The sequence below is a fragment of the Lactuca sativa genome, chromosome 3 (assembly GCF_002870075.4).
Source record: "Lactuca sativa cultivar Salinas chromosome 3, Lsat_Salinas_v11, whole genome shotgun sequence".
Classification (NCBI taxonomy): Eukaryota; Viridiplantae; Streptophyta; class Magnoliopsida; order Asterales; family Asteraceae; genus Lactuca; species Lactuca sativa.
In genome coordinates this window covers 211,399,819-211,413,841 of record NC_056625.2, presented here as the reverse complement: position 1 = coordinate 211,413,841, position 14,023 = coordinate 211,399,819, and the positions used below count along the sequence as shown (strand labels likewise).

Here is a 14,023-nt window from a genome sequence, read left to right as displayed (position 1 = left end):
TTCCAATGCTAGGACCCAACACAATACGCTACAACCTAGAAAAGGGATGTCGTAATCTAGTTGCAGAATATTTGAAGGTAAGTGAATGACGATTCACTAATTTCCACCATGAAAAATGAAAAAGAAATTTAAGTTTTAAATCTATGAAAACTCCTAGATCCTTTGAGATACATTGAACTTTCAATGGCATGTTTATATCTCGATATGCCCCTCTTGTTTGTGACTGGGATGCCGAGGATCACAAAGCGGGTGTGAATAACCATGCAAACTACATGGTGCCCTCACATGTTACAGTCACCTATTCGATGTGCCGGTAAACCACACACGCTCCACCGAACTATGACAAACATTGAGTCACCCTTTGCTACCTTTGCTTAGACCCATTTAGTGTGCCGGTTAACCACACACGCTCCACTAACGTCTTCGCAAGGGCACAAAGTGTAATTTCATGGAATTACATCAATTCACTTTTGCCTAAGAAACTAATATTGGGAATTTCGAAAAACATTTAGTTACTTTAGTAATTCATTATACTTATAATGAAAGGTTTCGTCCTATCCTACCCGTTCGGCTAACGACCCTCCACTAGTCAAGAGTGCGGTGGGTAAGAGTGGATACCCATTCAATCGCCATTTTATAGGCAATTTCCTTAAACACCCCTTATAGACCAGCTTCGTGAATGAGGCCTACTAACGGTAAGACTGACCTTTACTCATACATATATATAGTGTTAGACTTTTAATGTTATACATATAGTATAGGGTGTATTTTAACACTTTTAAAATACTATGTGGTCTAATTTAACAATTATACTTTTAATTCAATTAAATTGTAAACCTAAACTTTTATGGATTTACTAAAACTCTTTTAATTATACACCTTAATTAATTAATAAAACCATAAGGGTGTGATGTGAACTTTTTCTTAACAATACTAGAGTTTTAGAATTTAACATTCCTAATTAAACTTTTAATCAACTTTTAAATTCCAAAACTTGAGGGCAAGTTTTGAAACATTTCAACACATTAGGGTTTAGAATTTAAATATGCATCAAAATTAAACTATTTAATCAAAATTTAAATTCCAAAACTTGAGGGCAAGTTTTGAAACCTTTTTCAAAACATTAGGGTTTCAACTATTTAAATTTCAAAACAACAAAACTTTTGGGGTTCAAATTTAAACTATAAAACCTAAAGGGCCAAATATGAAACTTTTCACAACAACAAGGATCAAATAACAAATAATTCAAATTAACATTTAATCACATAATTATCCATATTTGATGATTTCTTGCAAAATAATTTATCAATTTACTTAAAATAATTAATCAATTATCTTATAAGGAAACAATTATCTTGTTAATTGATAAATATCTTCAATTAGATTAAAAATATAGTCAAATATGTCATATAATCAGATTAATATTAATCTAACATGATAAGGTAATTATCCATAAGCAAAAACAGCAAGAAATCCCGAAGTACCCTCCTTCTGACGAGTTGACTCGTCGAGTCAGCCTTGGACTCGCCGAGTCCAGCCTCCAGAATCCAAAAAAATGAATTTTCCAGTTATATCAAGCATCAATACAATAGAAACCAATCTAGGCTCTAATACCACTGATGGGTTTTGGTCATAAGACATCCTATGTGCTCATACAAACCCTAATGCTTGGATCTAGGTTTCTCTATTGTACATGCTTTGAATCCAAGACTATAAACCCTAATTCTAGCATACAAGTAATCATATTAGATATTAGAATAAGTTTATAATGTTACCTTGATTGTTATGTAGCAATAACAATCCCAATTCCTCCTTGAATTGACTTTGGAAGGCTTAGAGTCACAAGTGTCACTCCTCTAATGGTTCACAAACACCATAAGCAAGAGGATGAAGAGGAGAGAGGATGGAGGCTGCCCAAAACGTGTTCTAACCCTAGAAAAGAAGTTCCCCACGTTTTTGAGTCATAAGGGTCTTATATATAGTAAGGCTATTAGGGTTATCTAACAAGGAAACCCTAATTTGGTTGCTTAAGCCCTAAGCAACCCATAGACTCCTTTAATCAAGCCCTTGGACGATTTCCTTATGGGCTTCCCATAAGAATTCGTCCACCTCTTGATTTAAGACAATCCATGGCCCAAATTGCAATTATCTTATAATTACAATTCCAGTCCCTTAAGTTTAATTAATCTCTTTTAGTCACAAAACTAATTACTAATTAATTATTGACTAATATTAATTAAACAATATGATTTCTCCTTTAATATATTATTCTCATAATATATTAATAAATCATATTTAATCCTTTCTCTCCATAATTCATCCTATCAAGTTGCTTTGGTGAAGGCAACCCAAAAGGACCATGCACCATCGGGTCAAGTACATACCAAAATAGTTATGGACTTAGACACTAATCCAACACTTTTAGCTTTTAAAAAAGTGCTTGCACAGGTCCATATGATTTTTTATAATTTTATATGAATTTTACAAACTGCATATATGTGCAGCTAATTTCGAACGAGTCAGTGAAAAATATGATTTTGACCTTCGTTAGGGACAATATTAGGTCTTGGAAAAAATCATGCACAAACTAGACTCAAAGTTCAAACTTTGAGTTTATGGATCCCTAATCCGACTCTTGATGATTTTTCTATATTTTTTTTTTCAAAACAGGAGCAGAACGAGAATTTTCCTGAATTTCCCAACTTTGCATTTTAAGGGATATTTGACAACATAACCTAATAAGCCATAACCAAAATCAAATACAAAGATGAAAATTGAGTTCTTAATAGTAAGAACATGTCAAGAAGTTAAAATAGCAATTTTAATCACATACCATAAAGAATTACAAGGTTCTTCAAGTTAAATGTTTAACATCTTTTTGCTAACATTAACATTTTTGCTAACATTACCACCACTTGGCAAAGAATATAGCAAGGATTTTCTTAACAATTTTGCACCAACTTAAAATGTTTATCGACTCGTCTTTAAATATATATGGCTAGAAAAAAGAGAGTAACATTGAAGGCTATACTTGGTTGATTACATGACCAAAAGAGACACATATGCAAGACTACAATCCAACGCAGAGACATATTAACCAACCAAGCTTGTAAGGGTATGATTTTGGAAAAGTTTAAAAACAAGAATTCACCAAGAAACACACCCATATAAGCTGGAAATTCGACATCATTAGAGCCAAAGAAATTAGAGTGAATGGAAGAAGATTATTTGAAGAAATTCATTAATAATAGAAGCATGAACTCAAGAGAAAGAAGAATCAAGAACTTAAGGGTGTTGATCGATTCCTGGATTCAAGTGAACCCACGCCAGTCGCCAATCACATGATCTACTTCTCCCTCACCCAAGTTTTTTTTTTCTTTCCTGCTGCTGATCGACGGGATGCACAAAGAAAGGATCGACCCTCCGACTACTAGAAACATGGTTTTTAGTGACAAACTAATCCGTCACTATTCTGTCACTAAAGAACATTTGCGACAGATCAAAGACAGACTTACTCCGTAGCCAATTTAAACGTGGCTAATGACTAAGCGAGGGATTTAGCGACAGACTAAATTTTTCTTGCGACGACCTTAGCGACGGAATATCCATCGCAAATTGGTCACTTAATATATAGTTATTTATGATAATGGAGACAAAATTTAATGACAATATACCGTCGCTAATCCCTAGCAAACCACTACATCTGTTTTGTAACCCTGTAGCTAATCCCTCGCAAAAAATTAAGATGTGATTGTTTTCCTTTCCATCGCTAATCCCTCACAAATAAATGATATCAACTTTTTTTTAATGAATCTAAAACAAAAAATACCACAAACATCAAATAATTATACAATCACAAACCAAACATTAACATTTAAATACCAAAAGCATCCAATAATTTTACAATCTAAAACCAAACATTAAAATTAAAATACCAAAAAATCAACTATCAAAAGTTTACCAAAAACACTTAATATCAAAGTTTAACATTGCTTGATAACTTGCGTCCGATTAAGGATCATAATGGAATTGGATTCCAATTCACGTTTAATCCCATGGAATTAGGCGAACCAAACTCCACTTACTTTTCCTGCAATGGAAGAAAAGAAAATATTGTGATTGAATTGGTCTTCAGAAATTAATAGTCACACCAAAATTAACAGCTCATTTAGCATTTATAAAAAATGATGCAATATTTTTAAGTAAAAAGGAAATTAAAGAACTAACCTTGGTCTCTAGGTCTTTCCATGTGCCCTTCTCTGGTTGCCTGTAACTACCTTTATCAAGACATGTACCACAAGAACTCTGAAAGTGATATCAATTAAAATTATGCACATGTTATTTAAAGGTTTTATCCATGAAAAATTATTTAATAAAACTAAAAATATGCCTAAAATCAATCATTTCGAGGAACTTGTTTTGTTATTTTCTGCCTAAAACCTACATGTAAATAGAGTCATAGAAGAAAGAACAGAGAAGTTGTACCCTATTTGGTGTGCATTGGATTGATGTCAATCAGACAAAATTTGCAATTTTTGTCCTATCTGGAAAAGTGAAAAAGACAGAAATGTCCTCATACTCATCATCAAAAGTTCCACCTGAACAAAAAGGTCCTAAAGATGAAGCACCATCTAATCAATGTCAACCATGTAATTTGAAAGAACAGCAATGAGCACATTCCCCTAACAAAAATACAAAAGTGGGAAATCAGAAAACTTATCACTAAACCTCATAATAACACAAAAAAAAAAAACCAACTCCACATGATTTAATGATTTCAAGACCAAAAATCCATTGGACATAGTCTAAAAGATCAAGGATGGCTCATAAGCTGACAATTGTCAATATATATTTTTTGGGAAGTAAATTTCGATATATTTGAAAAGAATACCTGAATTACATTTGCAATTGAAATTGCGGATTGCCTCAAAGTTCTTTATATATTGGGTATCTTCATTCTGTTCGGTTTGTATGTAAAAGAGGAATACATAATTCATATAAATGAATTAAAATGACCGTTTTACCCTTCTTGGTTATGTCTGGAGTAAGTGTTGATAGACAAAGATTGTTTCTTTTCTGGTCCCAAACATTCCTTGTCAACTCAACCATTTTTTACAAAAATGCAGTTATTTTTTAGGTAAAAAAAATTGGAAATAACTTACATGAATCTTGGTAGTAGTCTTTAGATCAAGGAAGGATTTGACTGTGTTCCACCTAAGCCTAAACCCGGAACATAAATGATTTAGCATACGAGAACTTGGAAGTGAAATAAAAAAAATAAAGTTGTGTAAAGAAGCAGACTACAAGTCTTCGAAGCATGTAAAATGTGATGCACTGACCTGAAGTTTTTTGTAGATATCCAAAATTTCCAATTAATGGAAAGCACTGACCTGAATTGTGATTGTTTATATTGATTCACTGAAGAGATCGCATACCTTCCACCTGTAAAAGAAATACAAGATTGTTGGCCAAATTACAATAATATCCTTCAAATTTATAACTAGTTTACTATTACCAATGTTTCTACAAAGTACAAAATGATAAAGAATAATTGCAACCGAGAAAAGGACCCTTATGTTATCTCCAAGTGAAAAGAACTTGACAAAATATATTATTAAAAAAACAAGACATTCAATGGAGAACTTCTAACCGGATGTCCCATTTCCGTCCTTCCTCTAGTAGTGATGTAAGAGTAAATCTATTTGTTTCATATCCCTGTAAGTATGTAGATTATATAAGAATGGTGTTATATATGTACTCATAAACATTATTATGAGAAATTTCATTTCATATTAAGGCCAACAATCACCATCTAATTGCTTGTAAATAATATATGTGACCATCACTATTTTTAATCACACTGTCCTTCTGAAACAGAAGTCCTATCTGCAAGAATAAAAGAATTAACACTTTAAAGTGCTTAAAGAAATTGCAAATCATAAAAAAGTAAACTTTATCCTTAATGTGGTCTTGAAGAACCAAGGACACAAGTATATGAAAAGTTACAAGTATGTCTACCTCTCTAGAGTATAGAAAAACACCCATAACATGGAGGGGCAATATCGGAAAATGAACATGATATCAAATTACTAATATTATGATTATCTTCTTGACATCTTGCTTGTTTAAATAGCCCAATCCTTGAAGCAAGATACATACTTTAAGCATGTAATTTGGCTTAATGATTACTATTGTGACAACCAAAGATTGTCCAGTATGATGGTTTGTATATGTCATGGATTCTAGGATCCATGATTGAGTCTAAAAAGAGGGCATCATCAATTAATTATAATGTATGATTCAGAGAAACTAAATTTACATTCAATAGGAGAAATGAATATGTACCTTCATATGGGAATCGTAGTTTGAAGTATCACAAAGCATGAAAACAAAGAAGACTTGAATTAGGCATAATAATGCAGTTTGTAAGAAGTAACAAACTAATGACAAGAAATCTTTTAGCAATCTAGTTGGGGTAGGTTAAGATGAAATTCGTAATAAATTACCAAAGAGGCATATACTATGAGTGTTTGGAACATCAATATATAGGTTTATTTAACAATGATTTCCTAAAATACATAAGTATTTGATACTAAAGTTTATTGGTAAAAGATTGGAAGTGGCTTCTTTTTCTTGATCGGGTGTAAGGATGACCAAGGTTTTTGCTTCCAGAGAACTTATATATAATTATATATTACCATCATATTATGAAATGAAAAACCTTGTATATAAGGAATTATCAACTTCACAAGTGAGTGAAATTCACAGGGATAGTTTTTCATTCTTTTGGTGTAGGAAGAAAACTTACAACACGTAGTTTTTTTCGAGCTCTTAATAGCCATTTTAAGATTTTCCAATGTCTCTTCATGAAATTCAATGTCACCCTATGAAAAATCAAATCGTGCAACTACACATACAAAAAGAGAGAAATAAGAAAGTATCAATTAAGACACTTAAGACAGTACATGAAGCAATACATCAGCAAGTTCATTAATAGAAAACTTGTCAAATTAATGAATGCAATTTCAGTTCATCTATAAAAGTTCAATCAGTTTCCTTAACATAAACATGATAAACAAAAGGCAAAACCCTCCAAAACCAGAGATGTATTTCCACTTGTGTTGTCAAATGACGAGCAACTGAGTGAGATGCTTAGATATTTGAATGAATACAATGGAAATGTGTTAAATTGTAAGAAAACAAAGTCCTATTAGTGAATTGAATCTTCAAAGTTAACATAAAATTCGGATAAAGTCAAAATTAAAAATTTTGACACATTTGACCCTGAAGTTAAAATACATCTCCTATAAACCCGAGGTAGTTCTAAATCCTAAATTAAACAATAGAAAGTGAAGATCACCTGACATACCAACTTGAAGGCAGCTCAAAATGATTTCAACAGCTCGCGATTTCGGGCCCAAGGTCCCGACGATCTTCATCATGGCTAGAAAGAAGCTCTAGACAACAATAATCAGACAGGCGTCTCATTAGATTTACAAAAAAGTTGAAAAGGAAAATAACTAGACAAAACAGTCTCAAATTTTCCAATAACGTCTAACCTAATACCGAAAATTATCACATAAAACCTCTGGCAATCTCACAAGTTCGAAATTCAAGCAATCAGAGACACGATTACTAAAATATACTGAAAATATTTTGACCTGGGAGCTTACAACAATAAAAAGAAAAAATAATAATAAACTGTAATTGTAGTGGTTTGAATTTAATCCTTACATGTTTAGAAGCCACTTATACACCAGTAGAAACCAAAATTAGGAGTTGATGAAGACTACTTGAGATTTGCTTGTGTTTACGATCGAGGATAAAGGAATGGCGTTGGCAGTGGAAAAAGTGAGTCAACAGGGGGCGATGCAAGTGAACGGTGGTGGAGGTGATTTTCTGGGCAGAGGAGGGATTTCAGTGGACAGAGATTCGATTTGGGATTTGGGATGGAATTGTTCAGAGCTTTGGGAAAAAGGTAGAGGGAATTAAAACAAAATGGGGGAATGCAAAATAAATAAATAAATAAAGAGAAGCAGGAATGAAAATAAAAGGAAGGAAAAGAAAAACGAAGAAAAGCGGGGAATGAAAAAGAGGAGTTGTCTATTTTCCGCAAGAGATTGGCGAAGGCCAAAAAAAAGGTGTGTGATTTTAGTAATCCGTCATTTTTCTCTCGTTAGGATGTTTTAATTTGCGACGGATTAGCGAGCAAACGTTTTTTGTCAATAAATCCTTACAAATCTGTCAGTGATCCATCTCTAATACCTCTCTAAAATTCTATAAGTATTTTGTTCGAAATATTTGTGAGTTCCGTCGCTGTTCCCTCAATAATCCGTCTCTGATTTGCTACAGATAGATTTCGTCTCTAATTTCATCGCTAAAAGTCAAGTTTCTAGTAGTGTCCCCCTGACAAAGCACCTGCCTAGCCTCCCTCATGCGATCGTTTTTTTATTGCTTACTGGTCGTCGCAGCCTCACTCTACTTCTACCTCACGATCGGATGTTTTTTTCTCTCCTCCTGATCGAAAATTGAAGCCCAAGAACAATGGAGATGCTCTTGATGGATACACAATAGGCCAAAGGGACAAAACAATCTGACTCACTTCATTACGGCCCATGGATTGCATATCCATGGGGGTTATGGACGGATTTTGCATGTAAATCCCTCATCCTTTGACCATGGCATTCCTTTCCACCCTAACCCTAGATACATGACATATTGAGTTTTTATTAGTAACATTTTAGCCCTTGAAAATCATCTACACCATTATTTTATATATATATATATATATATATATATATATATATATATATATATATATATATATATATATTAAAGTTATGAAAGATTTTAACAGTAAAGTGACACATTTTTTTGTAAATTTTGGTCCTCCAACTTACATCATTGACCCTTCACCTTTATGCTTTTGTTCACAAAGAACCCTTTCACTTTGGTTTGAATTTTTCATAACCCTCACCTTTTATTACATATTATTAGTATTTAGTCTTTTGGCAGAAATGGTCTCTCATTATTATTATTATTATTATTATTGTTAGACAAAATTACACGATTGGTCTCTGTGGTTTACAAGATTTAACATTCTCTTTTTGGTTTTAAATTAATGTTTTATTTATTAGAAAATACTCACCCAAAATCATAAACCCACCCACCATCTGCCATCACCACCACCACCACCGCCAAAATTACATAAATGGTCCATATGGTTTACCCATGGTGACAAGTTCAGTCCATACTACCCGAAAAGACTAAATTACCCTCACACTAACAGACAAAAAGCAACGGTATATATTTTCTGGATTGGTTTTCTGACCGCTGCGATACATGACAATAAAGTTCAATTTGTGAGACCATTTCTTTATTTTCCTCATTTATTGCAAGGAATAATGATTTAGCTTTCTTTACTTATGTAATTAAATGACATTGTTTATCTTTATTTACTAGATTATCTCAATGCAATTCAACATGCTACTTTACTTTACAAAGCAATACCTTCCGACCCCGGCAACGCCGGGGAATCTTTTCTAGTTTAAATTAATTATATTTAACCTATATTTCCCAAAATCAATTTAATTAATTTAAATACCCTAAATGTATCGATTAGTTATTTAGATATTAACTAATATCTTTTTTTATTTAATTTATTTCCATCTATACACTCAAAATCAAACAAGCTTAATGGAAACCAAACATTGTTAATGGAATTTCGAGTCGTTACACTTAACCTTAACCCACCGACTAGCTAACGTCGAGCATTTTTTACAACCTTGATCTTAGTACAAGGATTACATTGTTCAAAACTCCGAAAGTGTGATAGTACAGAACAAGTTCAACAAAATGTAATTCAAAATAAAACAAAGGCTTGAACAGATCAACCAACAATAAAAGCAAGGAAATAGGTTTTCCATGTTACACGAAGTGTGTACTCTAGCTCCTAAGTTCCTGAGAATACATGTGTTTATAATATACCAACAAAAATTATTGGTGAGTTCCATAGGTTTTGTCTCTGCGTATTTTTATAACCAAAAGTATGTTTTATATAAATATAACTAAATATCAACTTATATAAATTTAACATACTTTTTTCTAACTAAAAAGTATCAAATAAATAGAATAATTGTTAGTAATCCCATTCAACTAACGGTGTTGTTTATATTGGTAACTTATTAAGTATAAGATTATAAACAATTGTCATAATATTATTAAGTATTATTTTATTTAATTAATTACTGACACTCATCTATTGAGCAAAGTATTCCTATTACATACAATCTTATTTCAACTTGTATGAGCATTTAAACTATGTATAAATATTATTTCAATTCTATATGTGTCCTTTTAAAGTGTACTATGGGTCTATAATGAACCTATAACTGAGCTACTAGATGAGAAAGCCTCGGGAAAAACACTACAAGGGGCGTTCAAATCACATCACCAATGGTTCATTGACATCGTGAAATGTGTAGAGAATGAACATTAACGCCCGTTTCGACTCGTCGGACGTAGGTTGTAGCTAGCAACTACATGCGAGGATGTCAATGTGTATAGATCTATATGAAAAGTTCCACACTCCTTATGGATTAACGCTTATAGCACAGAGGGCTTTACTAAGCTTTTGTGTTCTTAATCGATAAAGAGTATATCTTATATAGGGAATCCTAGGTTTATGATATCTAAAAGTGTGTGTGTGTGTGTGTGTGTGTGTGTGTATTTTAGTTCTAAACTTTTGTTAAAATTTTATTAGACTATTATTTGGTTACTAACCTCAAATCGTTCAAAAATAGGAACCCGAGTCTTAAACCTTAAATAATAAAATTTATTATAGATGGTGTTCATTTATTGTTTAAAAACTATTTAAAGGTTTTCTAACAAAAATCAGGCAGCATAATGGCTACATTTTGACCAAAACCAGATTTCATCCAATGTAAAATCAACCAAAACAAAGCATATGTACAAGTGTATAAAACAAATGATACATCTTAAAGATATATAAAATTGTTTTTTTACTACTTTTCTTTTATAAAGACCAAAGTAAAACCCTTTGTTTATAAATTTACCAAAACTATATTTTTAGTGATTTATAACTTCAAAATTTATAGATTATGCACTTTTGTTCTACATATATATTTATTTAGTCAATTTAACTTTCTCATTATGACGAAAACATAATAGACATAAACAAGTATATGAAGCGTAAATGTTAACGAGTATACGTAAAAACGACTAATTCATGTATCCCCCCCCCCCTCGAAAAAAAACATAAATAGTATAAAAGGGTCGTAGAACTCAACCTTGAAGGGTGAAAAGTGTTCGTTTCGAGGATTGGGACTCGTTTCGTGATTTCTTGACTTTTGAATAGGAGACTTTTTGGACAAACTGATAACAAAGGCTTACTAAGTTGCTTATCAAGAGCACGAAAATGTAATTTTTACACCTAACGGGACCAGTCGGCGTTTGGCTGGAGATCGGAGCTCCGTCGTGATGTGCATAAATTATACCTATCTAGCTTTAAATTTATAAACCTAAATTCTTATCTACTAATGCACCTATAGGCAGTGTACATAGTCAATTTATAAGGAAGTAAAGTAAGTCGAGTATCGAACATAGGGAACGGATTCAATATATATTAAAATAATTACTAAAAATTAATCTAAAAACAATATATAAAAGAGGGGGTGTTATCTGATTTTGCAAGTTCATATTAACTTAAATGTTTTAATTAAGAATGATTGTTATCAAGGTATTAAAAGCACTTTCGTTTTGTTTTGAATCCAACTTTTTCCTATGGTTAGTTTTTATTTATGGATTTATAAAGTTGGTTACTAAAATAGATATTATTAGCAATCTCGATTAAATCTCCAAATATTTTTATCAATTCCTGAACTACTATGTAATGATCATACACAAACAAACACGAAATTGACTAGTATGAAATAGTGAGCTATGTAAGATTTATCTTAACACAATTATGATCAAATTATGTTCTCTAATATAGATAAATTTGATGTCTTTATTACCTAATCTAAGATTCGGTGAATCCTGGCTCTACCAAACTAATGTTCATGAACTACTAGGTAATCAAGTTCATGAAATATAAATTGATCATTCAATTACACTTAAATTGAATATAAGCAACAAAGCTTAAAGCTTTATCATGATAGGTATCAAAAATCAAACACAAGCTTAATGCAACTTCATATAATCCATAAAAGTAAGAAACCAACTCATAGTTTTAGGTTTCATCTAACTAAATGAAAGTCTACTGATTTAGCTAATCGTGGCAGTAATCAAACACAAAAACACAATAGGAATAAAGCTAAACATGATCAAACCGAATGTGTAATGTGTTATATCGATTAGATCTTCAAATCTCTTAACTTCAATGGAATTCTTCCTCCAATAGTTAAATGTCACAAGGTTTTGGCCTCTAATTTCGACTAACTCTTCAGAATAATCGATGCAAGTCTATAAAATCAAATATGGAAAAGGCTATATATAGATTCCTTGAAAATGTTCCTCACGTCGTGAGATTTAGGATCTCACGTCGTGAGAAATGTTGAATTCGTGTCTGGCAAGGAAATTGGCTTCCACGTAATGATCTTTTAGAATGTTGACTTCTCACGTCGTGAGGCTATGAGGCTCACGTCGTGAGTTCCATACAATCGAATCATCAAGAATTTCCTAATAAATACGTTGTGTTACTTCATTTTCGTGCACTGGGGAGTGTCTTTGCTATATTCTTCTTCCTTTTAAGCTCCATTAAGCTCCCTATTCAGCTCCAGTTCTTCTAGGTTCCAATATTTGTCACTTTTGACCCTTTTTCCTCAAGAATCTCCTATTTGGATGCAAAATGTAATTCAACTCGATAAGTATCAAATATCTTTGCAATTAACCAAAATATAAATTAAAATGTATTAAAATAATGCCTAAATATATATATATATATATATATATATATATATATATATATATATATATATATATAAATATGGCAATATCACCCTACCAGATGGCGGCGCTTGGCACCGGTGAAGCCTTTTCAGTTGTTTTTTCATCACTGCAGAGCTGCTTTCTTTGGAGGAAAACTGGAAGTTGCACGTTGGAACAGAAGTAATAGCTGGCAAAGGTAAAGGAGGGTGGAGGTGAGGTGGAGCTGGCTATCGCTGGTGACACTGCTGACGGTCGGTGGCTCAATTCTCGAGGAAAAAAACAAAGGGGGTAGATAAAGGTTAGAAAGAGAAAGTGATGGACCATATTTTGATGGTGATCTCCTTTATATTTACGGACATGTGATAATGTTATGGTGATGATGTCATCACTTCTCTAATCAAGCCATGTGTTGCCTCGGTTTTTGTGCCACAATTCCGGAATCATAAAATTTTTCCGAATACTCCTGATGATTGTCCCGAGTGTGTTGAGTCCAAATATGTAAACAAATTTTTGAAATGATAAATGATACTTTGTTTAAAATGCGTTTAGAGTTTTGGTTTGGTTATTTTTATAATTTTCTCGTTACAACTGTTTTTACAAAAGTGTCATAATTTTAAGCTAAAAATATTCGTAATATGCATTCAAATAACAGCATATAGCCTGAGTTCAAAAACGTGTTCGAAAACACTTAACAAAATTTATAGCTATCCCAATGAAGCGATACGGTGTTCGTTTCCAGTAAAATCAATTATATAACTGATTTGCATCCATAAAAAGGGGATAACTTATGCATAAGATCTCTATTTTCAGTGTTTTTATATCCACGAAGTCGTGTGAACATACTCTATCCAATTTGATCATCAATTTCTCCTAAGTATACTCAATGCATAAATTTTATTTTTAATGTATTAAATAGTACTTATTTTGGTGAATTGTTTTTCGTTCTTTAGCACTTGACATAAATTGGAGACAATGAGAGTACTCTACTTGCAATTCTGAGTATAATGACTTCAACTGCACTAAAAAACATAAAATACTTTATAATAGTTCTTATTACAATGGGTTTTGCGGTGGT

The 14,023-nt window shown here is 32.3% G+C and overlaps 1 long non-coding RNA gene across 9 annotated transcripts; it reads right to left on the bottom strand.

Moving 5' to 3' along the window:
* Window positions 1–3,827: 3,827 nt before the first annotated feature.
* Window positions 3,828–8,085, bottom strand: LOC111894359 (uncharacterized). 9 transcript variants are annotated; one of them, XR_006187773.2, is made up of 9 exons: window positions 7,735–8,085; window positions 7,361–7,457; window positions 5,810–6,907; window positions 5,651–5,715; window positions 5,340–5,442; window positions 5,163–5,220; window positions 4,486–4,682; window positions 4,228–4,305; window positions 3,828–4,090 (listed from the first exon to the last, which is right to left on the bottom strand). It is a non-coding gene; the product is annotated as an uncharacterized LOC111894359 (long non-coding RNA). The 9 variants fall into 9 exon arrangements; XR_006187769.2 differs by having other exon boundaries at window positions 5,163–5,442; window positions 5,810–6,345; window positions 6,809–6,907; window positions 7,735–8,084; XR_006187777.2 differs by having other exon boundaries at window positions 5,163–5,442; window positions 5,810–6,345; window positions 6,809–6,907; window positions 7,370–7,457; window positions 7,735–8,084.
* Window positions 8,086–14,023: the final 5,938 nt, after the last annotated feature.